This window comes from Mauremys reevesii, linkage group 6, assembly GCF_016161935.1.
Source record: "Mauremys reevesii isolate NIE-2019 linkage group 6, ASM1616193v1, whole genome shotgun sequence".
NCBI lineage: Eukaryota > Metazoa > Chordata > Testudines > Geoemydidae > Mauremys > Mauremys reevesii.
In genome coordinates, this window is record NC_052628.1 from 80,765,718 (window position 1) to 80,773,323 (window position 7,606).

Consider the following 7,606-nt stretch of genomic DNA (forward strand, 5'->3'; position numbering starts at 1 on the left):
CTTTGCAGACAGCATTTATAGTGGTGTTAAATATATACAAAAGTGTTTTTAATATATATAAGGGAGGGATGTCACACTCAGAGGTTTGCTATGTGAAAGGGGTCACCAGTACAAAAGTTTGAGAACCACTGCTCTAGCTTAAGTTACACAGCTGTTTTATCAAGGCTGGGAACAGAAGAGATCAAAGGTCACTAAATGGGTACCACCCCTGCCCACTGCTTCTGAGGAGTAGAACTATAGGTACAGAAAATAACTCTGGCCTGCTGAGGTAATCATGGTTTGTACTTTGGACTGACACCTAAGGCTAACTCTGTGTGGTAAAGATGATGTGATTCTATGCAGAGAGAAGTGAAGGTGAGATCTGACACTAGGAGAACTTGAAGAGATCAAGAAAGGTCAGAGATGCAGATAGCCCAATAACTGTGACAGCACATTCTTCCCAGACTTAAGTGTAATGATGTCACAAGTCACCATCATGAAATCACTCAATGAACAGAAAAGGCCATTTTATAGAAGACTATATATATATATATATATATATATATATATGCCAACATCATTCTCTGCCTGGTATGGGGGGAGGGAGGAACCAGTCCCTTCTCCAATGAGATTACAATCTAAGTGCCTTAGCCCGCACACATCTGCTGTCAAACACAGTGCTGCATTGAAGTTGAGGGACTTCTGATAGCAATAAGTACTACACTCGACAGTAAACACTTGCACAATCAGGCCCTAAACAGTACGCATCATTCAGCAATGATGGATAATACAGGAGTGTTATAGGATAACTTTATTAAACTATTTTAGATGTTCGCAAAACTCTGTCAGTGGTTCTTGACCTTAGCTTCTTGAATAGTAAGCTAAAGTAGTATCTCTAAAAGTTTCCCACAACGTAACAGTTAGTTGAAAAATACATAATTGAAAACACTGAGATGTCTTGTCTTGCCACCTTCCTTCACAAACCCAAAAAAACCCATCTACAACTCTATAATGTCTCAAGCATGCTTCAGGAAGTAAATCTCTAATAGAGCATTGTTGCTCTTTTATAGTTCACTTACGACTCCCCACATCTTTTCCAAATTTACTCATATTGATGTAAAATGATTCTATAGACATCAATAACCACCTTGCTAAGATCTGCAGATACTGGGGCCTTGTGTTGAAGAATAAGATATTCTAAAATATAAGCTTTTGTCACCATCCGTGCCTGTGATTAATGCATTGTGGCAGTTGGACTTACCACTACACTAAAAAAAACAAAAAACAATAGTTAAAGGTAGATGGAGGGAAATATGTATGATCTTACTTAGTATGGAATTACACCAGTTTCATACCATACACTGCAGAAGAGGAATATAGAAAAAAGAGTCTCCAGTTAGGAAAACACTTTCAACACTTGTCAATTTCACTCTTAGAAGAGTCAATTACATTCTTAAATTCAGAATTACACTGGCTTAAAGGATTTGGCTTCCTGTTTTGGTTTAATATGCAACATTCATCCATATGGTAAAAGCGGTCCTACATACTGCAAGTAATTCAAGTAAATGCCTCGGTTGAGACTTTCAAAGTAGTCTAGTGGTTTTAGACACATCTTGTATTAAATTTTAATGGCATATCTGACAAATCCCTAGGATGCTTTAAAAACCTCATTCTTCATCATATGTTGAGGGAGGAGTAGGATACAGACATTTACTCATAAAATGAATTCTGATTCTTCATGATCTTGTTATGCAACATGTTGATGTTTAGGTAGGTTTCTCTTGAGTTAAAGAATGTGCAGAAACTACTAGCTAGTAACAGAGCAATAAGAAACAGGACTACCACAGAGCCATAACCAGAGATCTTTTAAAATCATACATAAAAGCAAGTTGAATGATTGACATTTTTCAAGTACAAGCTATGTGTCTATGCCAACTACTTAAAAGAAAGATATGAAGATGAGAAAATAAGTCAACTTAGAAATCTTCTGTAAAAGTCAGGTTTTCACATCCAATATAGTAGTTGGTTTAAAACCACCCAAAGTGACATAATGAAAATGATATAAGAACATTTCAAAGAATAAAAATGAATCCTTTACATACGGTATGAAAAAAATTGCGCCGATCATAGTATTTTATTGCTATTTTGATCTGAAAGTTTACTTCCTCTCAGGTATTCTAAAGCACCCAACACATTAATACTACAAGGTCAGCTAGACACAAAATAAGCCTCCTTGTTCGTCATTTTTCAGATAACATCCTTTGGACGCATTGACATTAGGATATTTTGGCCATTGCCTAAAATTGTTACATACAAAATACCTTCCTGCCCATACTATCAAGCAGAGTCAGTTTGGTCTTCCTAATAAGTTTGTGAGTAAAACCAAAAGCACAACTTCAATGGCAAAGATAAGCTGTTCTGTCTTGCTCTTCAAAATCGTAATCCTATTTGGCAAAACAAGTTGGAATTTAATGACGTTATCTGTAATGCATTAAAATATTTTACAGCAAGTTTGACAGACATTGCATCAGCAAGATTTTTATCAATCTCAACATGGCAAGAAGGGTTTGGCAGCTATTACTGGGGGGAAGATACCAAATAAGATGAATGATGGAAGGGTACTATTCACACACCCTTATGAACAGCTAAAACAGAAAAGCTGTTAGTTCACGTCCACTTGAACTGGTAAACGGCCTATTACCTTAAGAGTTCATTTGATCATTTGTGAAGCTCTGTGCTAAAATGAAGAATCACACTCTATGATGATTTGCTGTTTGTACCAAGAACCACTGATAAAAAATTTAATAAAGGGTAAATCAGTTTATAAGTTTCCCACTTTTCACCTCCTCCTGTTAGCCTACCTGTACAATAGGTGTTTTACAAGTTCTTCCCCTTTCAGTCTTGTTTTACAATACGGTTTTATTAATGAGCAATTTATATTAAATCTTCATAGAATCATAGAACGTCAAGGTTGGAAGGGACCTCAGAAGGTCATCTAGTCCAACCCCTGCTCAAAGCAGGACCAATCCCCAGACAGATTTTTGCCCCAGACCCCTAAATAGCCCCCTCAAGGATTGAACTCACAACCCTGGGTTTGGCAGGCCAATGCTCAAACCACTGAGCTATCTCTCAATCTTGATACACATTGTTCTGTTCTGTGTTTTTCTATCAACACCATACTTTGTCTTTTAGGAACATTAACCTTGACAGCTTTTTGAATTTTAGATTTCATTGTCTCCCAACCCCCCAATATACAATGTCACTCACCTGCTCTATTTGTACTTGAAAAAGAGATGAAAATTGGGAGGATTCTCTGGGCAAATCCCCAGGTCAGACCAGTTCCCTATGAGACACTACTGAGAAAGATCAATGACTTTCATTCTGTGCTAGGACTCATCTGTACAACTACAAAATTCATGTTGTAAAGTGTAAAATGTACAGGGTATACAAAATTACTTATAGGATTCCTAGAACAATACCAAGCAACCATGAACTGAATTTATTCAACTGCAAGAAAAGTTAGTTGCTAGCTTTATAGACCAAGATCCAGCTCCAAAATAAATGACAGTTTTCATTGATAAATTATATGGGTAAACCTTTTGACTTCACATTCCATTGAAACAGTTACAATAATTCCATCATTCAAGTTAGTTTTACTTCTGCAACAAGATTGCAGCTGCATATCAACAGGACTAAGGAGGAGAGGGGACTTGAACACACATAGTACACCTGCAGGCTTTTCATATAAAAATAAAAAAATTAATAGCAGTTTTGAAGTGTGGTTGATATGTAATGCACAGCAGTCTTCAGAATATTTACCTGCTACTATTAGAACATTTTAATGGTTCCACAGATATTACTAAAGAACCTTGTGAGGTTAAAGGAATAACTGAATATCGCAATACCTCCGTTTTATGAAGTAGAGCGGACATAGATGCACATTCCAAAGTGATCTTCTAATTTGGACCTCACCTCTACTCAACTGACATTTTGTAATAGAGATACAAATGGTAGATTATTTATACAGCCAGTATAACACATCATACCTAATTCCAACACAAGAAATATAATTCCATTTAACTATCTTTCAAAACCTATACAAATGCAAATATACCAGTCTGTTTCTCTTCTAGAAACTACTAGAAGCCTCCAAAGCAAAGCAGGCCATCCAAAACTACAAAAGCTAAAATGTTACCTTGGAGCACAACTCAGATATTAATGGAAGCTAGGCCTATCAATAAGTTACTGCAATGATTCCACACAAATCTGCAGTGTATGTTATCCAAGTCAGTGAAATAATTTTAGTTTCACCTATGTTAACTTCATTTTAGACAATACACCAGCAGCATTATACTGTAAATTTAAGCTTTGAAAATTAAATGTTTACCACTAAAGTCACAAAACATGTAGCAAGAGGCCTAGGAAGCACTAAAAAGTGACTATTAAAACTAACCCAGAAAAAAATTCAGCTCTACTCCAGGTCACTTTAGAATGGGGAAAATATGCACAAGAAATTGCCATCCAACAACATTATTTTGGCATTTACTTTAGAAATTCATCATCATTTAGCCACTGATTTGAGGACATTCTTCTGGGAGCCAGAAGGGGGTGCTGTGCATAACTGAGGCCTGAGGGTGTGGGACTGAATGTTAGCCCAGTGCTAGGACTCCATCCAGAGTCCAGGAGCAAGTAAGAAGGAAACATGCTTTCTTGTTGCAGTTCAACAAAGCACACTGAAGTTCACAATTCTTTTCAGATTTCTGGCATACCCAGCATCATGTTTCTTTATAAAGGAAACATCCTTCAGCCATGATGTGGTTATCACAAGGGCAAATAGGTTTGTACAACAAACCTGGCATTGCAAAGGAGGATTCAGCAAGCCTCCATTCCAGTTCTGGATCCTATGGTATGAAAGCTCCTCAAGATATTGATACTATATTGGAGACGGTACAGCCAAAAATTCCAAAAGCCTACATTATGATTTTTATCCACCCAACACCCATTCTGACCTAAGTGATCCAGTTCTTTTTCAAGTGACTGTATTGGGTTGATACCTTTATACTGAGCCACATTCTAAAGAAAAAGAAAAGAAACTGCTCTAGAGCATTCTGCAAGTGCAACACAAGAGTATTTCATCTCTGCCAACATTTTGGTGCATCAGTTTTTCCCCCACCCCCACCACCTCCCTAAAGAGAAAAAGACACGCACATTCCAATCAAGCCTCTCTCAGCAGGGCTCACCCCATTCACCTCCCTCCTCCTCCGCCCCAGACCTTGCCAGGCTCCCTCTGATTTTAGGTTTCATTTTGTTGTAAACAGCAAAGCGAAAGGAGAAAGCTTCCAAAGCAAGGATCCTTACCCTTGAAATCCCGCCATGCGCGCAAGGAGGGTGAATTGCTTTTCCTCCTTTTGGAGGGGGGAGGGGATGGGGAAGGAGATTAGGGATGGGGGGAAGAGACAGAAAAGCACGTACGGATGAAACATTAAGAAACGGAGAGAGACAGAGGAGGAGAGCCTGGTGGAAGAGCAGGGCGAGCGTCAGCCATGTTGTGTGTGTGTTGGTCCAGTATTTACAAACCTGCAGCTGCAGCAGCGCTTGGAGTCTGGGAGAGAGGGGAAGGAAGGGAGGGAGGGGGAAGGGCGAGGGGGCGGGAGGGAGAGAGGTACCGAGAGAAGGAGGAGGGGAGCGCGGCGGCAGCAGCAGACAAAGGAAGCCAGCAGAGCCCGAGCCAGGCGCGCTCACACACACGCGCACACGGAGTGTCTCAGATAGCGGCAGCGCCGTGTGTCGCTCCGGAGCGGGGAGCCGGGCGCAGTCCCACCGCAACAGCTGCGCCCCCAACCCCCGCGAACCCCAGTCGGGCACCAGTGCGACGCACCCCCTCGCCCAGCCACGGGGGAGGGGGGCAGGAGAGACACACACGCTGCAGCACAACTGGGAGTGGGGCTTGACTCTGGGGCTTTGCCAGCGAGGGGGCCTGTCCCCCCGTGCGGGGCGCCCCGCTTGCAGCCCGGGGGGGCGGTATTAGGGACGGGAGCGAGCGGACCCCTCCCCCGGATCCCGAGGGGGCGGGGCCGGAGCGGTCACACCGGGGCCTTTCCCCGCACACCCCAGGATGGAGCTGGGCCCCCAGGCTGAGTCGCAGCAGCGACGGCCGGGAGGGGCCCTGGGGCGGGGCCAGCTGTGAGTGAATAACTAATGGCAGCCCCGGGGGAGGGGGAGGCTGGGAGAGGCGGCGGCTCCAGCTCCCCCCACAGCGACTCCCTCCGGCTCGGCCTGGTACTGGGCCAGGCCAAGGGCGGCGCGACAGGCTCCCCCTCGGCTCTCGCTCTCACCTGCTGGCCGGACGGGGCCCGGGGGTGCCAGGCGGACGGCCTGGGGGTGCCAGAGCAGCAGCTGCCGGAGCCCCCCTGCCTCGCCAGGCCGCTCAGCTCCGCCGCGGGGACAGCTGCGCCCCTTCTCTCGTGTGCCCCCCTCCTCTGCCGCCGCCGCTGCCTGCTGCGCTCCTCTGCCACATTTGGAGCCGCCGCTCCCCGCCTTGCCTTTGCTGCCAGGATAGAGGCCTCCTCACCTTCCTGCCAAATAGTGAGCCACCCGCATCCAGCCGTTCAAAATACAGCCCCGCCCTCCTCCACCTCCCCAGCGCGCAGGCGCACTCAGCCTGCCTAACTGCGACAGGAGTGCAGGAAGCTCCCCTCCCCATCTCTCCGTGCCCGCTTGCTGCCTGCGCTGGGCAGCAGTGCGCCTGCGCGGATTGAGCCGGCCTCCTCCCGCGGTGGCTGTGGTCAGCTCTCGCTGGATGTGCGGACTCCTCTGCCCGCTAGAGACGGGACCGCGGGGCGGGCCAGCGCCACGTGCCCCCACGACGCACCTACTGTTGGGTCTCCTCGGTGTTTGTCGGACCTGCCTGTCCCTAGCGGCCTTGGCATCTAGTCTGGTGCCCACCTTTGATAGCAGTGGGAACTTCGCCGCTGAGCCAACGCAGGAGGGATGCTAAAGCTTCCTCATGCATCCCATTGCTTAACGGTGGGGATGCTAATTCTCTGCAGAACTATATGAAACGTTGGGGGGAATCCGAAACGTCCAGCAGTGTGTAGGGGCACTACACCTATAGGACTAGATCTTGGTCCTGACAAATGAAGGGCAGAATCTCTAGTAATTTCAGTGGAAATAAGCCAGAAACTATATATATGTGTGTGTGTGTGTGTATATATATATATAAAACAATATATATATAAATGGAAAACTCAGTTGTACAATTAGAGAAATACAACCCTACTATAAAAAAGCAAGAATTCCCCCCATTTCCCTTTCTTAACAGGGCAATGTTTCAGCATCCCTGTTCATCTCTAGGACACAGTGTGAAGATTAAGATGTGTGTAAGGCTGGCTGCAGTTTCAACCAAAATGAGCTGCCATGTAATGTTCACATCATAAGAGTAGAATTAATTCAGTGTTGTAAAATATTACTATTTAATTATACAAATATGCTTGTTTCTTCTCAAGACCTATGAAAGCAACGGCTTCATTTCTGCTTAAAGAACTTCTCTCTGCACATACTTTTGAAGTATATTGATGTTGGCCAGTTATTTCTAGTTCCCAACTCTGTTTTCACTTCTTGATTCTAA

At 44.2% G+C, this 7,606-nt stretch overlaps 1 protein-coding gene across 2 annotated transcripts in view; it reads right to left on the reverse strand.

Moving 5' to 3' along the window:
* The window catches only part of SPIN1 (spindlin 1), a 104,560-nt gene extending 98,016 nt beyond the window's left edge, over window positions 1-6,544 (reverse strand). Inside the window, exon 1 of one of the 2 annotated variants that reach the window (XM_039544949.1) lies at window positions 6,315-6,544. The gene's annotated coding sequence lies outside the window, so the exon portion shown is untranslated. Of the gene's footprint in view, window positions 1-5,337; window positions 5,587-6,314 lie in introns of those variants that run through there. The other variant, XM_039544950.1, reaches the window with a different exon arrangement.
* Window positions 6,545-7,606: the final 1,062 nt, after the last annotated feature.